This window comes from Zalophus californianus, chromosome 4 (genome assembly GCF_009762305.2).
Source record: "Zalophus californianus isolate mZalCal1 chromosome 4, mZalCal1.pri.v2, whole genome shotgun sequence".
NCBI lineage: Eukaryota > Metazoa > Chordata > Mammalia > Carnivora > Otariidae > Zalophus > Zalophus californianus.
Window position 1 is genome coordinate 74,970,855 of NC_045598.1, and position 20,058 is coordinate 74,990,912.

General features: G+C 40.3%; 1 protein-coding gene across 13 annotated transcripts in view; it reads left to right on the top strand.

Moving 5' to 3' along the window:
* The first annotated feature begins 16,008 nt into the window (after positions 1-16,008).
* LRRC8B (leucine rich repeat containing 8 VRAC subunit B) overlaps positions 16,009-20,058 on the top strand; it is a 102,093-nt gene continuing 98,043 nt past the window's right edge. For 7 of the 13 annotated variants that reach the window (XR_003519815.2, XR_003519802.2, XR_003519823.2 and 4 more), the window contains exon 1: positions 16,012-17,006. The gene's annotated coding sequence lies outside the window, so the exon portion shown is untranslated. Of the gene's footprint in view, positions 17,007-20,058 lie in introns of all 13 variants that reach the window. The other 6 variants (XR_003519828.2, XR_003519843.2, XR_003519854.2 and 3 more) reach the window with 4 other exon arrangements.

Sequence of the window (20,058 nt, forward strand, 5' to 3'; positions counted from 1 at the left end):
CCCAGAATATAGTTGCTTACAGAAGGGAGGGCGGCAAATGTGCTGGCATCTGAGGTGCCCTCCAAAGTTCTGTCATCCTGTGTGTCTCCCAGGGCTTCTAGATTCCGAAGGCTCTGAGGCAGGGCTCTTGTCCTGCTGCCACACCAGGATGTCCTCGGATGCTCTCCTGCTTTTCTTTAGCGTATAGGATTCATTCGCAGTAATACGTGCCATGCCTTTCATATGTCTCATGAGAATTTTTCCAGGCTTTTCCCTGGAGGTGGGTTGGGTGGAGAAAAGGATAAACTGGTCATTTCAGAGGCTAGGTTTCTTAGTTGCCTGACCAACCTCATGGTCCATATTCACATTGTGGTAAAAGAGGGCAAAGGGCATCACTTGAATATGGACACATGAAAATTCTGAAGTGGCACAGATGTGACATCTATTAACTCTGAGAAAGAATTGCAAGTTGGAGAGAAGCAATAGAAGGAGTTCCAGCAGTAGGCAGGGTGGATTGAAGGAAAGTCACTACAGAATAAAGTCATACAAGAAAAATGCTTCATCACACAGCAAAGTGTTTATCACATTCTGAGAGTCTGGCTGTGCTCACTCCATACCAAGAACGAAATAAACTACATCATAATGAGCTAAAGATTTTTAATCCTGGGATCTTTTGATAAAGAAGGAACAAAGAGTTATGTATACATAACCGATGGCATTGGAGAGTAGTTAAAACTAGTAAATGATACCAGCTTGCACTGCAATTAATAAAATACCCAAAGCTGGCGACATAGAAAGGGGAAACCAGATGCTGTCAGGAACCCACCCCTTGTGTGAGGGCTGAATCCCAAGAGCAAAAATGAATGCTAATGAAGAGAACTGACTATCATAAGAGATGACTGGAGTCATCACGTGCTGGTTGGTTCAGTTCCAACTCAAACAGCAGACCAATCTGTGGTACTCTGAGATCTTTCTACAGGCTGGCACTGGACAACAAATAACCCATCTGTATTGCTGGGGATGGCACCAATGAGAGCATATATCTATTTACATAAAGACAGATTTCAACAGCTAAAATGATCCTATATTTGGCATGGCTTACTCATAAAAACGGAGCATTTAATATGCCAGTAGGCTATAATGGGTCCAATGAATTGTTTTCTTCATGCATGGTGAATTTTCAGTGTTTTTCAAGAGGCTAAACCCACAATTTGCAAGGGCTTAAAGCTAGCTAACTAGAAAAGTTATTTTACATGTAGTTGGAGTGTAACAATCTGGCTCTTTGTACTCAAAAAATACTTATTATTTCCTTTCAAAATCAAGGAGGTTTTTTGGTTGCTTTTTTATGGTTTATAAAATGGTTTAAAAAAAAAAAAGAAGCATGCACTTTGGAGTCCAGTGGAACTGGATTGTAAACTTCTTTCCAGTCCTTGCTAGCTGTATAATCACAGTAATTTGTGGGACTCTGTTCCTGATCTACAAAATAAGGATAGGAACATTCACCTCAAAAACTGTTCTGATGCTGAATGGGACAAAGAGAGAGCACTTAGCAAAAAGTCTGAAAAAGTTGAATATTAAATAAATATTAGCTACCCCTGCTTTCTTCTTCTCTATACCCAATGTTCCAAGAGAATCAATCCTCAAATACAATGTTTTTAAATTTAAAATCTATGTAGCTGTAATGGTAACAGGTATACCCCTAAAGCTAGTGCACAAATTGAATTTTTAAAAATCTTATTAAAAATAATGTTTAAATCAGAGTTTATACTTTAAAAGAATCCTGTAAACTATCCTTGCTTAACATAAATAACCACCCCTAATCAATCTGTTTTATAATCCTGGGTTTCTGTCTCCTCTATGAATACTTTGCCTAAAATGGGATCTATCTCTTTTTAGTTCTTGGTAAGGCAATAATTGCATATTTATTCATCAATGTCAGTAGACTTTCAAAAAAAGTATTATATAATGTTTATTATGTTTCCTATCTAAAAACATACTGTCATCAGAAAGATAATAATATTTGATTTATTCAAAATCACGGGTTCATTGTTACATTTCAGTCTTCCATGGAAAGGGACTGCCTGGGGTGTGTGTGTGTGTGTGTGTGTGTGTGTGTGTGTGTGTGTGTGTGTGTGTGTGTGTGTGAAAGAGAGAGAGAGAGATAACATAAAACATAAGCATATACTCCATCTAGGACATAGTAGATATTTAATGACTTTTTGTTGATTTTAGCAAATATTAAGCTATTATCAACCACTGACACTTCTAGAATTGACTTGACAGGGCAGAATCCCAAGGATTAGCAAGAGGAGAAATAAGATTGAAAGCATGAGGAGGGTCGTATCCCCTCCATTTGCAGTTGACTTTGGAGCTGTGGGCACTGAAGGGGAACATAGGGCCATTGAAGATAAAAATCCAGTGCAAATGGAATACATCTGAGAGAAAACATAGAAATACTAAAAACTGGTGTATAGATTATTGTTTTAATATACTGTCATTGTCTTAAAGTGCTGTTCCATTGTTGCATCATAAAATCAAAATGATAACAAGAATAATAGTGAATTACAGATCAGTCTGATTTCGTAAGGAATGAAACATCAGTAGTGGTCATCTAACAACAGATACAAATCATTAGTACCATTGCTTCACATGTTCTACTTAATCCACCTGTGAGTTCTGAACTTATTTCCAATGAGAAGAGATAAGGAATCATTTCCTAAGGACAATTTAGTTTTAAATTCTCCTAGAAACTGTAAGAAACTTAAAAAAAAACATTGAAATGCCATCTGCTAAACAAATATTCTGGCATGACAAATTTAAACAATGTGAAACCCAAGAGATTAAAAATATGATTCAATCATACTACCAATCTTGGCTGGCATTGAAAAAGCAGATGTTAGAGGAAACTTTAGAAAGTACTCTGTTGGAATATAATATATCTAAATTTCTCCCAAATGTCTTTGTTACAACTCCCCCCGATATTCATATGTCAATGAGGTCTTTGTGATTTTGTTGAAGTTATTAATTTGTTGGATTGCACTGGTTTTTCTGGGTCTGAAGTTACAGCTTCTGCTTTAGGAGAATAGGAGAGGTATTGTTTTGTAATAAAATCACCACTTTTAAATATGTCTGTGGTATTGGAATGGCACACGATTTGGAGTCAGGTGTGCTATTGAGAGGGTTACTTACCTGCTAATGTATTTTAAATTAACAAGACAAAGAAAGTGATTTCTAGCTCCCTAGTACATGTTCCCTGGCATATATGGGGTTTAATTAGGTACCTAACTTAACAGTTCAGTGGGATTTTATTCTTACTGGATGGCAATTTCTCTTTAACCTTAAAAGCAAAGGTTTTGAAATGGTCTCTATAATCTACTTCATTAAGCATCTTCGGTGAAAGGAGAAAGCATTTATCACACCTAACAATGGGTAGATTCAGTCTGCAAATCCTCCTTCACTTTGTTCTTATTAAGAGATATCACACTGTCACTTATCAAAAAGAGATCAGGTGCATGCATACTCTATTTACAAAAATAGAGCTCCTTCTGAAGAGGTTACCACAGCATGCTATTTAAGTTGATGTGCATATAGTACCTAACTATTTAGCACTTGAACCACAGTGGGGCTTCGGGGGCAGGTAGTGCCACTTGAAGTCTCTCTGTTGCCAATTAACCTGAAGGAAAATATTTGCCATGCGGGTCTCTTGCTTTAGGGAAATAGCTCTCCTCCTTGCTAAACCAAATAATTTAAGCATGTTGAGTAGGAACTGGGTCCATGGGCAATGTTCCCAAAGTTCTCACTCCTTGGATGACATTAACCAAGAGATTTCAACATTGTTGGGCTCTGACATGCCTGACCTCAGAAGGCTGAAGCCAAAGCCAAGGGCCTTTGTACTCCCGAATGACCACTGGGAACATTGTCGGTGCTGCCCTGACACTTCCACGCATGCCCCGGCTTTTTGCGTTTTTTTATCCTTTTCTCTATTTTCTTTCTTTTTTTCCTCCTTTCATTTCTCTCTTCTTTAGTTCTTGAACTCTTCTTTACCTCTGTTGAACTCCGCTCCCGATCTCTTTACAGCACAGAGTATCCCTCCCTAGATGCGATGGGTATTGGCTGCTATAGGCTCATACCACCTGCCTCAGGAGATGCCTGGGGACTTATGTATCCCCATGTCACCACTTCTCTAAAGGACTCCCTCAACAAACCACCTACAGGAACTTCCATCTTAGCCTTGCTTCTGGAATACTAGCCTAAGAAATTATCCTTATTATTATTAACATTATTACTACAAATAGATCTTAGGCCTTCCACTAGCAACCACAGACACCTAAAGCACTCTGCTAAAGACAATGCTGATCTACACTGGATCAAAGTATCCCTTTCCTGGTTCCACTGCCAGCATGACAGTGTGCAACTCAGAGTCACTCCTCAGCGAAACTAATGAAATCATTTCTAAAACAACCATTTAAAAATGCTTAACCCTAGGGGCATACAAAAAATGGAAGTGGCCCTATGGGGATACAGCAAAAGAGGAAACATTTACTCAAGAATATTTACTAAAATTCCATAAAACTGCAAGAGCCCGTGGTATTTGAACCAACAGCTATACCCTCCCTCCTTACTTCCAGGTCAGTGAGATGGGAACTTCACTCCAGACTAGTACAGTCAAGATTACAAGGTTCTGAATTCCCCCAGCTTTTCATTGGAGGACTATTTTCCTGGGAGGGATAAGACATTAGCATTTCTCTTGCTACCCCTAACTACTAGTTGCTGAGGCAAACTTCTGGGCAAGTGCAGCCAAGAGGAGGGACTCCATTCTTCCACTAACTCCCACTCAGGGGACAAAGTCTCTACCTTGGGCATAGTAGAACACTGAGGTCCCAATTGCTCTTGCCTCAGCTCATAGGGCGGGGATACCATGCCAAGGGAGACAAGCCAAGGACACCTGGGGCTATTGCCCCTACATCCACTGAGTTCTCAGTTCTTTAATCTAGTATTTCACTTAGGGAGACGTGAGCTATTTCTCCTTCCCTCAGCCCCAGAGCTGTGGCTCAGAAATTTTGGCAGGAAGAAAAAGCTGGCCATAGAACAGAATGCTCAAGATCTTTCCAAAAAGGAAACAACTTCATTTGCAACAGAATATGAAGTTCAAGCCTAAGGCTGCTTTCAAAAAGAGTAGAGGTTTTGGTGAAAGACAACTGGGAGGAGACTGATAGATTCATGAAAGATACAGGCTAAACAGTGAACCAAAGAGTTGCTGGAGAAAAGTAAGCAAAGATACAGGTGGAAGAGCTTTCCTAGAGTCTGAATAAACCTCAAACACTGAGGTCAGGAACCGTCCCTCCAAGGGGGCCTAAATTTGATTGTATTAATGTGTGAAGCAATTTATTCCCCAGAGCATTATTACAAACAATAGAGCAAGCAACCGGCTACACGGATGGATGTGGGCACATAATCAGACAGAGAACCACACCAAAACCCCTGTCCTCCCAGAGTGACTGTGACCATATCCAAGGATGGACCCCTGAGGAACAACATCAGGGGCTTCATCGTGTGTGTGTTTAGCAGGGTGGAGGGGAGAGTTGGAGAAGGGGCTTCACTAAAGTAATCTAACCAGTCCCTAAACAAGTAAACAAACTCATAACAACAAGCCCCAGAGGAGGGGAGAAATGAAGCCAGTACCCAAAGTTGCTATAATATGTGGTCTAAAATATTCTGTTTCCAAAAAATATAAGACATACAAAATAAACAGGAAAATGTGACCTATATACCAGAAGAAAGGCAACAGAACTGCCTGGAAGAGTGACTACATGTCAGACTTGTCAGAAAGACTTCAACGAAGCCATTATAAATATGTTTAAAGAACTAAAGGAAACCAGGATTTTAGAAGTAAAGTATGATGACAATGTTACATCAATTAATGTAATTAATGAAGAGATAGCAGTTATGAAAAGAACCAAATGGAAATTCTGGAGTTAAAAAATGCAATAACTGAAATTTGAAGATTCACTAGACAGGCTAAATAGAAAATCTGAACTGGCAGAAGATGGAACTAGAGGACTCACAAATAATCAATAGAAATTACATAATCCATAGGACAGACAGATAAAAGAACGAAGAAAAATGAATACAGCTTCAGAGAAATTTGAGACACTATTAAGTACACCAAAATACATATAATGGCAATACCAGAAGAACAGAGAGAGAATGAAACAGAGAAAATATTGCTAGCAATATATTTTCCATTGCTAGCAGATCTGCCTTAGAAGAAATACTAAAGCAAGTTCAACAGACTGAAATGAAAGCAAATAACCCCAGAAAGTAATCTAAATACACACACACACACAACAAAGAGCACTGGCAAAGGTAATTATGTAATTATAAGAATATAAATACGTATTTCTTATCCATTCTTCTCTTAACTGATTTGAAGAGCATAAAGCAACATATATGTAGTTGTATTGCTGGGCCTTATATAACATACAGAAATGTAATGTATTTGCTCATAACAGCATGTGGGGACAAAGCTATACTGAGCCAAGAATTAACTCTAGATGTTAACTTGAATCCACAGGAACAAATGCAGAAAACCTAAAATGACAAATAAGATGGCTAATATAACAGAAGCCGCAAATTATGTACTTGTTCTTTCCTCTTCTCTCAGCTTCTTTAAAAGACATACAAGTAACAATAATTACAACAACATATTATTGGGTTTATAACATGTATAGAGGTAATACATAATAATACCACAATAACAGAGGAAAGAGAATAGAGCTATATGGGAATGATGTCTCTACATCTCACTGGAATTGTTAATATAATTCTGAGCTGTTTTTGACAAGTTAAGATGTATATGGTACGCCCTAAAGCAATCGCTAAGGAAATAACTAAAAATGTATAGTGATAACATCATTAAAGAAGTTAAAATGCAACATTAGAAAATATTCAAGTAATGAAAAAGTAAGTAGTAAAGGAGAAATAGATGAACAGACTTGAGGCATAGAGAAAACAATATGGCAAATGTAAGTCCAAATGTACTCATAACAAATGTGAATGGACTAAATAATTCAATCAAAAGGCAAACATTTTCAAACTGGGTTTAAAAATAAAACAGGATCCAACTAAATGCTGTCTAAAGGAGATACAGTTTGTTGCCAAATTACACATAGATTGAAAGTAAAAGGATAGAAAAAGATACATTATGTAAACAACAATAGAGCTTGGAGGGACATTTTATAATGATGAAACTATCAATCCATCAGGAAGATACAATAATTATAAACACATGCACCTAACAACAAAACACCAAAGATATGAAACAAAAATTGAAAAAAATGAAAAGAGAAATATATACATATACATAACATTCCCTATTATTTTAAAGCCCTGGCCAGCATTTATTATAAGTCCAAATGCACAGCTTGGGAGTACTTGATACAGAATTCATTCTTTTATATTTTTTATTTAAAAAAAATAACATACCTGAGAGTTTGCCTAATAGAAAGTAAAAAGTCTAAATTCAATAAAACTAAAATAACCAAATTGCTTTTTTTTTTTACTTCTTAATCAGTTATTTCGATAAGGAAAATCTGTGTCCTGAGATGGCCAACAGAGCCAGTGAGAGAGTCCCAGTCCTTGCCCTGGGGCTTTTCTGGGTTCTTCCCTCTGCCCGGCTTCATGCACATGCCAAAAGTGCCAAGTATGCCGAAGTAGAAGTGCATAAATTGCCCCCTTTGTTTGTGCTCGGGGCTCAAACCTTTGGAGATCACTCTCCTCTGAGCCCGCTGGTGTTAAATAAACATCCTATCCTCCAAGATCTGCGAGTGCCACTTGGTTCTTCTGTCGGGCAATCCAGTCCAGGTTCCGTAACAATTTTGGCATCATACTAATACAACCTCAGATGATTAGTTGAAAACAAAACAAAACAGAAATCACTTGCCTGGCTTAGCTCTCCAGGAGATCTTTATATGGCAAAGTACAGGTTTTAAAAATCCACCAAAGCCTGACATTTTGTCCTATGGTTATTGCAACTGGGTATGTTTAGAGAACATTGATTTCGTTTAATAGCAGTTATATTGAGATGTAATTCACCACAAAATTCACCTTTTTGAGGTATACAACTCATTGTCTTTTAGTATTATGCACACAGTTGTGTAATCATCATCACTGTCTAATGTTAAAACATTTTGTCACCCCAAAAATAAACACTGTACCCATTAGCAGTCACTCTCTGCCCCTTCTCCCCCAACCTTTAATGCACTGTTTGTGTGTGTGTGGGTTGGCCTATTCTGGATATTTCGTGTAAATGGAATCATAGGATATGCGGTCTTTTGTGACTGGTTTCTTTCACTTAGCATGTTTCTAAGGTTTGTCTATGTTGTAGCACTTATCTATACTTCATTACTTTTTATGGCCAAAAAATATTCCATTATACTGATATACCACAATTCCTTTATCCATTGATGGATATTTAGGCTGTTTCTACCTTTTGGTTATTATGAATAATGCTGCTGTGAACATTCATGTATAGGTTTTTGTATGGTGATATTTCATTTATCTTGAGTATATTCCTAGGAGTAGAATTTCTGGGTCATAGAGTTACTCTATGGTCAACATTTTGAGAAGCTGCCTGTCTGTCTTTCAAGGTGGATACACAATTTTACAATCCTATCAACAATGTTATAAGGATTCCAGTATCTCCACATCCTCACTGAGACTTGTCATTGTCTTTTTTATTTTAATCATCCTAATGAGTTTTAAGTATTATCTCCTTGTGGTTTTGATGTGCATTTTTCTAATGACTAATGATGTTGAGTATCTCTTTATATGCTTATTGTCCATTCGTATATCTCTTTTTTTCTGAGAAATGTCAACAAATTGTTGACATTTTAAAATTGTGTTTTTGTCTTTTTTTATTGTTGAGTTTTGTTTTTGTACATTCTGGATACAAGTCCCTTATCTAATATATGATTTATAAATATTTTCTACCATTCTGCGGGTTGTCTTTTTACTTTCTCAACATTGATATTTTAATTAATGCTGTCCTCTTTTTATTCACAATGAGTGAGAAAGAATACACAATTTGTACAAATGTATATAGATACAAATGCTCTGAAGGGGGGCACCTGGGTGGCTCAGTTGTTAAGCATCTGCCTTCCGCTCAGGTCATGATCCCAGGGTCCTGGGATCGATTCCTGCATCGGGCTCCCTGCTCGGTGGGAAGCCTGCTTCTCCCTCTCCCACTCCCCCTGTTTGTGTTCCTGCTCTCACTATCTCTCTCTCTGTCAAATAAGTAAATAAAATCTTCAAACAAACAAACAAACAAATGCTCTGAAGGAGGGTCAGAAATAGAAGGCAAAGAAATTTTAGTGCAAATCATGTCATCTTCAATGACATACACCAAATATGTACTTGAAACAGTAAAATATGTCTATCTGCCATATCCTTGTTCTAAAATCCAGGATTTCTGAACTCCAATCAGAATCTGCTATCAATAACCAATTAACTGAATTCCTGCACTATGAATATCTCCAGTAGAGAGCACTACTGTTTTTTGAATATTTTGTGTAAGGAGTGTTAAAACAAGAAAAGGCTTAGGAAGCAGTTACTACCCTTTCTGATTCCCACACATCTGGGAACTTAAGACACAACAGCCTTTATTCCACATTCATTAACAGTTTATTGAGCACCCACTATCCCCGGGTACCATGTTAGGCCTTGGGATATGGAAGAAGAACCATATATTTTTCACTCCCAAGGAATTTAGAGTCTAGGAAAGAAGCTTGGCCTAATATCCCAATAACCCCTTCTTCCATCAATCAAGGAAAGCATTTACTAACTAATCACCCACTTCCCTATCTCTGACCACACACATATATGTAGAAAAATTTTAGACTAGCTGTTCTTGCTTGAAAACAGTAGATTGAGAAAGGTCTTAGAGATAATCTACTCAAAACCTCTCATTCTGTGCATGGAAACTCTTAGTTCAGAGTGGTTCACTTACCAAAAATCATGATAAGAGCTAAATTAATATGTTTCTGGAGCTATTCTAACCATATTATTCGTTTAATCCTTACCACAACCCATTTTTCAAGTAGAAAACTAAGGCTAAGAGAAATTAAGTAATAACAAAACTCAAACAGCTCATAAGGGCAAAGCCAACATTTGAACCCAAGTAGCCTTGCTCCAGAATCCATGCTTTTAGCCACTTATGCTATATATAGGTAGCTATTTCTAAAGAAACAAATGCTCTGAAGGGGGGCACCTGGGTGGCTCAGTTGTTAAGCATCTGCCTTCTAAAGGTAGTTATAATTTGTTGATTCATGGTGTTGCATTGTCTTGTATGCTGTCTTGTATGCTAATCATCATGGTTTCTGGCATCTCCAAAGCCAGTCCTCTGGTCAAATATTATCAAAGAAACCTCAAGATATTATGACACTTCAAAGCCACAAGACACTTAAGTTGGAAGAAATGGCCCAATGCCAGTGTGGATGTATATGTTACCAAGAAAGAGGAGATGAAGACATTCACAGCCATGAGAAATATAATAAGTGATCTTGTACTAAGTAAATTTTTTTCAGCTAATTTTGAAAAATGTTGCCACTTCTATATCATCCCCTTGTTGTCTCAAATCATCCCTATGTACTCCTTTGCACCTCCAAATCCCAGTCTTTTAAATTTGTTGATTCTTCAATCAAGTGACATCATGTTAAACTATAGGAGCTGAAGTGAACAGAGCTAGGGGTTAAATCCTGAGACAATCCTGGAATATACAGAATATGTGCATTTCAGAAATCACAGACTTCATTTTGTTTCATTTATTCATTCATCATTTGACAACTATTTGTTCTGTGGCTAGTATGTGCAAATCACTGTACCAGTTTCTGGGGATGCATAGTCCATGTGATGGATATAGCTTTTATCTTCCAGAGGATGTTGGGGATCTGCAATTAAGTAATTGTCATCTTTCAACCTACTGGGCTTCTGAATGATGGCTGGGTTGCAGGAGGTTTCACAGTGTGACTCAGCAAGGCTAGGGACTGCTAATAGATGACAGCACTCTTAGGTATAAAGAATATAGAGGTAAGAGAATATTGCTCAGAAATGGCTATAATACACTGAGTAATTTGTGTGAGCTTTAGTTTATAAATAGAAATTATTTGCATTTTGATTGTTATTTACTCAGAACGCACAGATCCTTTTTGTCCTGGACCCTGAAAAGCAAAATATTGTATCTGCTTATTGAACTGATAAGTAAATTAAGTAAATCCGGGAATTTTGTTTGACATTCAAGCTCACTCAAAGATAAAGATAAAAGTGTAAAGTTTCCACCCACCTATATACCTGTTTTCATTCTTCAGGATGCTTCACTTCATCTTTACTTGTAATAAAGCTGTCCATAACTCCCCCACCTACACAAGGCCTTTGTCAACCACCAGAAGCTGTTCTACTCACTGAAACAACAGGTTTCTTTGAAGCCCTGAGTTCTTTAATTTACTCATCAGGTCTCAATTTCTCTGAGAAGTTTTTCTTACTTTAACCCACCCTCTCCTCTACCTGTGTAAGCCTTACTACTTTTGCCCACCAGTTTTGTAATGAAAAAGAACATCTGCTTTGTTATTTTACTGCTCTTTTTCATAAGGTAACTAGATTATATTAAGCTATTATCAAGCATATTTGAGTTATAGGCTCTGAGCCATGTCAATATCCTGTGTTAGGAGATTCTACCAGGCCCCATATTTGCTCACTTATCTGGCTACATATTTGCCTCTATTTTTTCAAGTTTTAAAACTTTTACACTTCTTGAGGGGAAATGTCCTTTTGCTTTTATATGTTCCAAAAACAATAGTTTGGTGGAGATAGTAAATTGGATGCAAAGAAGTTTACAGAGATAAGTCAGTAGAAGAAGTAGGTAATTGGAAAGTGTGTCTGCATTTAGATATGGAGAATTCAGGAGACCAAGCCAAAGAGGATGGAGTCGTGGGGACGGATTGGAGTTTGGTTAGTCAGTCCTCATTGATTTATCACATCCAGCCTAACGTTCTCTGGAGCAATGCTGAGAGACTGTGGACCTGAGGAAGCAAAGGCTACATCCATCATATGGACCAGTGTATCCCCCGAAACCAGTGCAGTATTTTGCATAGGATAAATCTTGTTGGATGGTAAATGAGTGAAATGAACTCTGAAACTTCTAAAACATGAGTGAACTATATCCATCTTCTTTTCTTAGATAGTTCACGATAGATATATTAAAAACCTTGTAAAATAGAAACTCCTCCCTAGACTGTTGATGGCTTTCATGGCCAGAAGAGCCACGAGTAGAACCCAAGACTCCAAATCCAGTGCTCTTTCTTGCATATATCTCTTTCTTCTCCAGCTCTAAAATGTCCTGAATCCTGTTCTTTTACATTTTTTTTTTATTCTTAATAAACCACAGAGCTATATTAGCTCCTACCCTTAACAATCAGTTTAGGGGCACCTGGGTGGCTCAGTCAAACTTCTGACTCAATTTTGGTTCAGGTCAGGCTCTCAGGATTGTGAGATCAAGCCCCACGTTGGTCTCCACACTGGGTGTGGAGCCTGCTTAAGATTCTCTCTCTCCCTCTGCCCCTCCCCCCACCTCTCTCTCTCTCCCTTCCTCTAAAAAAAAGGAATCAGTTTAGATGAGAGTTGAAGTCCAATATTTAATGTGTATTATAATTAACAGATGACCTAATATCAGGCCAAGAAATGCTCTGGCATGCGCGCACACACACACACACACAGCTGCTGAAGGGTAAGAAAAAAGGGGAGAAATCAAGATCTGGCTGGTCTTAGACTTGGGTTACCCTCAACCAAATAAATGGAAGGGTTTACTATGTGGAACCTCAGAAACCAGTCACTGTAACAACACCAGGAAACCTACTGCACAGATTGCAACATGGTTCATGGAACACAGAGGGAATCCTTGCAGGGATCCCAACGAGCACTGTCCAGTCACTAGCAGACCTCGTCAGGGCCTTTTTCAACCACTTTGCAGACACTGAGGAGCACCAACCCTGCTTTAATCTCTAGGCTTTCAGCCTGGCTTCACTTGCAAATATTTTCTTAGAAGTCACCTCCTTTTTATGGATAGGAAAGGGACAAAAGTCAGTAACTGGCTGGCTGCTGTGTGGTGGATTCCAATATGTGACCCAGATGACAGTATGTATTCTTTAAATGGGATGCATGGGAAACTTTCAAAGAAGTATTTGGACAACTTCCCAGAAGACGCATCAGCTGGGGATATCGGGCATCCTGCTGCAGGAATTGGTGTTTTTCCTTCAGAGAAGAGGCTGGGAGGTCACCTCTGTAGCACTTTTCTCATAAGTAAGGAGCAATGTACAATTAAGGCAAAGGGGGCAATCAGCATGGTGAGTGGTGAGAACACAGAGTAACTAGTCATGAATATTTCAGAGCGGGACCATGATAAGGGATCAACTCACGCTGAAGTGCACAGCAGCCTTGCACAATTGCAATCTGGATTTCTAGGTCAAGCTACTTTATTCCAGACACATGTGCAATGCCCTATTCATCCTGTGTCCTCAGAATTCCCACCACTGAGCTCATCCTCAGGGGTTATTCTCAGGATTTTCCCCAGGCCCAAGAAAACTCATGTTAAACCTCTGAAAGCAGTAGATTGAAAAGGTCAGGAAAACAGGGTGAAGTGTTGGCCAAAAATAAAAATTCTTTATCCATAACGATGTGTTCAGCCATATACAGCTGAGCCAGGGGGACTCAGGCAAACTTTCTGAGAATGCAAAACTGTGAATAACTTCTAATTTTTGTTCTTTTGACCTGACATCTCAATAAAACTAACAAGCTTGAACCATGGTGCTAAGACAATATTTATTTATTTATTTTGCTGAGACAATATTTAAAAGTAATATTCCAGTTTAGAATCTTAAAGCTAGCCAAACTTTCTCAGACCCATGTTCAGTGTGATTCTCCTTCAACCTACATGGCCCACCAACCCTCCCTCCTCTTTGAGATGCTGTATGCTACCTGGATATACCTTCCACACTAGAATACATATCTTTAAGAAAATGATTTACTGTATTTATCTGGATATTTCCCTCACCTCTGTCAGATCCCCAGTCTTCCTTTTATACTGTGTAGACATTCAAATGTTTAATTAATTTAAAGACAGAGGATTTTTCATATCATAAATAATTTTTAGAATACAGAATTGGAAAAGAACTGTTAACATTGGACAATATTCTGTCTTCCATTAATCATAAAAATTTTCTCAAGACAAAAAAAATGAAACTCTTATCAAGACAGCCACATGGAGCATAGCTTATGCTGATGACACTCAGAGATGTGTGGTTTTTTGTTGTTGTTTTCTTTTCCCTTCAGAGAATTAGCTCAGAGGTAGCCTGCTAACATTTTAGACTTCAATTAATTTGGCTGTGGAAATAGTGATTGAGTCTTGTAGAATTTTTTTTTAACAAAATAACTTAATCAGAGAGTCCCTTAGAGAATTTCAGATACTCCTGTAATCCTGTAAGGACTGACATAGTCTAAGTCATTTTCTAAGACTCCACAGGTCCTGTTTTCAAAGAGGTTACAATGTAGTGTTAAAACTGGGTACAGGCATAAAAAGACAAACTGCATTTATGTTTCTCATAAGGTCTACTCTGGGATGCCAGTAGTTTCCAGTTAGTAAATACTTTCTCTTCGTTATGGTCCCATACCACATGCATAGTATTAAAGTTCTCCAAGAGTAGGATTAGAGGTTATTCATCCTTCTCCTCACTGTAATGCAAGCAGGAGCTTATATGAAGCATCACAAAGGGAAGAAGAAACAAGAGAAAACATCCACTGTATGTTTCAGAGGAGGATTCCCAGAAGCAATATCACAAATTCAAAGGCCCACATCCTCTAGTGACAATAATAAATGTTGTCATCATGGAGGGTGACATTGTTCATGAGAATTGGAATAAAATAAACATATTTATAAGCGACATGTCTGAGATTAACCCAGAGCTAATGCAGTCTTAATGAACTCAATGACTTCAACTTCTTGCAAAGGGTACCTTGAGTTACCAAGCATGGCAGTCAGCTTTTAATTCATACCATCGTTGGAACTGGAATCTTAACAGATCATCTGGTTTATAATATTTTACTTTACAGAGGAAGAGACTGATTCCCAAGGAGGTTAAGTAACTACACCCAGTCACACAGGTAGTGATATGATAGAAGATGGATTATCTGTCCGTGGATTTGGAAGGGAAGAGAAAATTCCTTTCCAAACATTCCAAGATACATATGGAAAATTGGACATTTTCAATTTTTAATCTCATGACTTTATAGTCAGTATTGCTTATAACACTCACGTTTTTCCTTGTTTCATATTTAATTCTGTATATTTTTTTTATATTCCTCTCCAGGTGGTAAGCCCTTTGAGGAGCAAACCTAAACCTAAATTGGCTTAACAGATCTGTACATACACAGCGTCTCACACATAAATTCAATAAAAACTCTCTGAAAGACCTTATGCAGAAATGCTCTTTCAACCTTTCCTCCAAGACTCAGGAAGAAGACAGGTGCCAACCTAGAATGGAATGGACAAGGAAAGAATAGATCAGTGTCAGAAAGACAGCCTTCTTCTTATTCCCTTTCAGAGTAATTCAAATTGTAGTCCTAATCTGAACAGTCTTTGTAGGACACAGTTTGGTCTCATATAACCCAGTTGTGCCGGTTTCTTTTCTCCCATTTACACAAACCTGTGTCTTTTACAGTCTTCATTTTATTCCTTTGGGAGGTCCCTCTACAAATTTTTTTTTAATGGGCATGTGATTGCCATAGCAACTCGGAGATATAAATGTTGCCTAATTGAATCATTGTGTTGAAGATGATAGTCTGTGCAAAAAGCCCGAGATAAATCTGGGGTGGGGACGAAATGGGGACTGAATGAGGATGACAACATTAAGTCCCCAAATTCCTGGGTTTGATTTTTTTGTTTGTTCTCTAAGGCGCATTGTTACTTTTCAAAGGCAGGGCCCCAACCGTAGAGGGAACCAAATGGGGCAGTAGATGAGGTGGACCTGCAGTGTATTAGCAGTAAAACGCTGGTGATGCGTTAAGCATGGCCCCTCCACCATGTTCCCTCTGCCGAGGATAAGGACCCCTGAGAGAGACGGATGATATTGGGGGCCCTTGGTTTGGCACAACCGTCAACTCTCCCGCACGGGGACTCGGCCCTGGGGCCTTCCTAAGCCCGCCGAATAAAGGCAAAGACTTTTGTGTTAAGAGGTAGGTTCCCACGTGCTCCACCTGAGCCTTCCCTCAGGGCCCAGCACACATAACGAAAATAAGTTACTCAGGGGTGCCCACGTGAAAAGGCGGGGGGGCGGGCAGCAAAAAATACAGTCCAAAGTCTCCTGCCCGGTGCGCCTGGCGGACCGCCCTAAGCCCCCGTCCCTCCCTTCTCTTGAAAACAGCCCCCGCGTCTTCCAGCCGCCTGCGAGTCGCGTAGCTGGGCGCCGCTGCCCGCCGACCCCAGCCGTGGCGAGCGGGCCGGGGCGGCCACATGGCGCGCTCCGGGTGACGGCAGCTGCGCTTTGTTTCCACCGGCGAGGGGTGAGTCACCGGCCCCCGCGCGCCCGAAGCTGGGCACACACTCGGGCCGTGGCGGCTGCAGATTTCACCGCAGGGGCAGCTACCGAAGCAGCCGCAGCCTCTTCCTCCTCTTCCTCCTCCGCCTCTGCCGCCGCCACCCCGCGGCCACCGCCTCCGCCTCCCGCCTCCGCCCAGTCCCCTCCTCCTCCACACGCGAACTTAGTCAGCGGTTCGCGCCGCCGCGCGGCGATTGGCCGGAGGAACGCGCCGCGTCACAATGGAGCCGGTCGGAGGCGGCGAGCCCGGCAACGCTGGGGCTTCCCGCTGAGCCCGCAGCAGCCGTCAACGAGAAAGTGCCGGCGCGGTACGGCCGCCGGCGCGCCCGGGGCGGCGCGGGGCGCACGCAGCGGGGAGCGCGGGCGCCCGGGGCTGGGGTCGCTCAGGTAGGTCGGAGCGGGGCACCCCCCCCCGCTCCCGGAGGAGGAGCCGAGCCGACCCCACCGGTGGAGGCGGAGGACGGGGTGAGGGGACGCAGCAGGTGGGGCTGGTCGAGCAGGTGCGGTTACCTGCCCGCGCTTCACCTGCGAGCCGGGCCTGCAGGCAGGTGGCGCGGCCGCACATGAGTGGCAGCTTGGCTGCTCCCTTGTCTGCGGGAGAGAGGGAGCGAAACCCCTGAGAGGACCCCTCCTGGGTGCTGGGGTCATTCGGGGCAAGAGGAGTGGGCGGCCACGACGAGGCGGTCCCCTCTCCGCCGCAGGGGTCTCGGCGCTGCACCTGAGTGTGAGCCCTCGGCGCGGTGCGGGAACTGGGTTCTGGTTTCCCAGGCTAGAGTGAGCAGACCTCTCCCGAGGGCGTCCGCCTTTGCTCGCGCTCCTTTGCCCCCTGCCCTTGCGCTGTTCTTTGACAAACTCCTTGGGTAGTCCTTGTTCGCCTACAGTTTGATGGTGTTGGTGTTCCTTTGCTTGAAGGGGGTGGGGTGGGGGGCAACCTGTACCCACATAGAGAAGCCAAGAGTTTCCCTTCTTCTAGGTTACAGTCGAGCAGGTGCTGAGAGGTCAGAAGGCAGGAGGCTCTGTTGTTGGCTCATTACTCTGTGTCCCAACTGACTTCCCAAAGTCCATAGGTTGCCTTTAGTCAGATGACATTTGTGGAAGACTTTCTTTTGTAGTCAGAAAGACTGCAACCCCCTTTCCCTTCCCAAGAAAAGTTTGAACCTAAATTTAAAAACAAACCTATGCCTGAACTTTCTTGAATACGTTTGCCTCAAAACTGGTTTTAAAGCTCTGAAAAAGATAGCAGTATGAAATTTTTAAATTGCAAATATGTAGCCAATTTGAAATAGTCCATTTGTTCCCTGCTTTCTAGGAGAAAATTAAATGGCATGTGTCTTTGTCAGACTGTTCTCTCTCTTAAACCTAAGTGTAGGGTTGAAGGGCACAGAAGTCCTCAAAATGCAGTATAATTATTTAACAATTCCAGTGTCCTCAGTGTGTTCAGGTTGCACCTCCTGAGAACCCAAAATGCTCCTTTGAGCTGTGGGTGCCAAGGTGACTTTCTTTTGCCCCTGGCTTTCCTAGTCCGAGCTCCACTCTTGAAGAGAATGTAAAATGACAGCTAATCCCCGGAGTAATTGGGCCTGTGTGATTTAAGAATATAAGCCTTAACATGTCTGATACTACTTTTAGTTCAGGTAATGAAGGAGGCGAAGTTGTCACTGATTGTACAGTTGAGTCATGGTACTTTTTCTTATACCTACTATCCCCCTAAAATGTTTTTATTATAGCAAAAAATAAAAAACCTACATGTTAGAATTAAATTTACTATTCTTCAAAACTTGTTCTGTTTTTCTTCGACTGGAAAGGTGTTCCAACATGTCCAGCCTAACATGTATATTTTCACATTTGGAGTGACTTCATTTGACTGCTTGTTAAGATTTGCTTTTCTAAGACCATTCCCCATTGCTGTTTCATTCTTCAGAATCCTCAGAATGGAAGCACCAACAGTAATTAAAACGAAAAGGGCCCTAATCAATACAACTTGAAGAAGATACCAGACCCACCAAGTTGTTTTTTTTTTTTAATAGACTTCATCTTTTTAGAGCAATTTTAGGTTCATAGCAAAATTGAAAGTAAAGTGCAGAGGTTTCCCTTAAAGCTCCCATCCCCCTCCGCACCCATGTATAGGCTGCCCCATTATCAACATCCCCCACCAGAGTGGAACATTCATCATAATCAGTGAGCCCACAGTGACACATCATTATCAGCCAAAGTCCATAGTTTACATTAGGGTTCACTCTTGGTGGTGTACAAATATAGAGTAACATGTATCTACCACTGTAATAACAGACTATGATACTATATCACAGTATCAGTGCCCTAAAAATCCTCTATGCCCCACCTTTTTATCCCTCCCTCCCCAACTAACAACAACTGATCCTTTTATGGTCTCCATAGTTGGAATCATACACTCTGTAGCCTTTTCAGATTGGCTTCTTACACTTAGTATTAGGCATTTATGTTTCCTCAAGGTCTTTTCATGGCTTGATATCTCACTTCTTTTTAGCGCTGAATAACATTCCATTATCACTCCAATTATTTTTAAGACTGTGGGTATTTTCCTTCAGTGGCCTGAAGTTTGTGATGTTTTTGTTCTTTTCTTGAAGTTGAAACGGGCAAATACTTTAATATTTAAAAGATTCTTGCTTTAGCCAATGTTTTTATTTGTAAACAACTGAAAAAATTTTTTTCAAATCATTTTTAATGGTATCTGGGTATTTTTATGGGCTTTCCTAATTTTTTTACTGCCCATACAAAAAATAGCGTATTTAATCCTCCATTTACACTTGGTGTCTCTCAAGTTGAATTTCCAAATTTTATTTTTGTTTTTCCTTTCCATCCCCCTTCTAGCGTACACTGATAATATCAGAAATGAATGTATGCTAAAGCTGTCGTGTTACTCCAGACTTGGTGGAATGGTTTGCTTTGCCTTCCATGTAGCATGTCCTTCCCCATTTCCCCGACTAAGAGAATACTGGATGTTCCACAAACGATTCAGACCTGTGACCACTCAAAAGCAATCTGGGAGGTCCAGTTATAGTGCAGAATTTTTTTTAACCAGTTGTAAAATGCATTCTCATCTCTGTCATGTGTGTTTTGATATTCCTGTCTTTTCTTTTATTGCTATCACTTACTTTCATTTTATTTCCCATCTGTATTTTCTACACTTCCTACATACCTTTATTGTGAGTTAGTTTTTTTTCTGATGTTTAAAATAGCGTCTTTGGCAGACATAAATTATTTTTCCTTTTCTGAATCATGAAGATTGATCTTAAATAAAATGAGGCTTAACTGCAGTCATTGAATCTCTCTGCTAAGTTCTTACCACTGCTGTTCATTTAGAAATTGAGCAAAGGGTAATAATTAACTCCCTGTTCTGTGACTTCCTCTCATTTAGGATTCTACTCCATTGCAACACAATTTAAATTCACTTCTTCAG